The sequence below is a fragment of the Plectropomus leopardus genome, unplaced genomic scaffold (assembly GCF_008729295.1).
Source record: "Plectropomus leopardus isolate mb unplaced genomic scaffold, YSFRI_Pleo_2.0 unplaced_scaffold68266, whole genome shotgun sequence".
Classification (NCBI taxonomy): Eukaryota; Metazoa; Chordata; class Actinopteri; order Perciformes; family Serranidae; genus Plectropomus; species Plectropomus leopardus.
In genome coordinates this window covers 1-759 of record NW_024675123.1, presented here as the reverse complement: position 1 = coordinate 759, position 759 = coordinate 1, and the positions used below count along the sequence as shown (strand labels likewise).

Here is a 759-nt window from a genome sequence, read left to right as displayed (position 1 = left end):
ATTTCCAGCAACATCTTTATTAGCTGTTACTGTATTTAAAATATAAATTAAACTACAGTCAAAACTGCTTTACAAAGCTCTGTATCAGACATAACTGAGTCCTTCTGCATTGAGCTGTACTAACTTCATTCATATAGTTTCTATACATATTGTTAGTGAAATATGATCATAGCAGTGATACAGATGCGCAAAAAACCTTTAGGCCACAGTGACAATTAAATCTATAAAATACCTTTCATAAAAAAACCCAACATGTTCCTTAAAAAAAATTAACAATTTCACCATCTTGATGCTAAAATCATGTTCCTTACTAAACTATTTCACTACCATGTCGCTAGAGAGGACGTGCTGTTTATACCATCAAATTAGTCTATTTAAATTCCTATGATTATTCAACAATATGCAAATAAAGGTTACTCATAAGGAAGTGTGTGTGTGTCAGTGAGAGGACAGAAGAGCTCACATCAGCTCAGCTTTAACATCAACCATGTTCCCTGTAGCTCTGATACTGCTGCTGGCAGCTGGATCCTGTGAGGAGCTTTCAGTGGATTCTCACTCACAAACACATTAGAAACAATGAATAGTCAGATGAATGATGGAGATAATGTTGATTTGTGTTTCCACAGGTGTGAACAGTATCAGTCTCATCCAGCCAGACTCACTGGTCGCGCAGCCTGGACAGTCTTTGACCATCACCTGTCAGGTCTCTGGTTATTCTTTGACTGATGACAGCTACGCAACAGGCTGGATCAGACAGCG

At 37.9% G+C, this 759-nt stretch overlaps 1 long non-coding RNA gene across 1 annotated transcript; it reads left to right on the top strand.

Moving 5' to 3' along the window:
• Positions 1 to 456: 456 nt before the first annotated feature.
• On the top strand, positions 457 to 759 carry LOC121939954. Its single transcript, XR_006105550.1, has 2 exons — positions 457 to 530; positions 627 to 759. It is a non-coding gene; the product is annotated as an uncharacterized LOC121939954 (long non-coding RNA).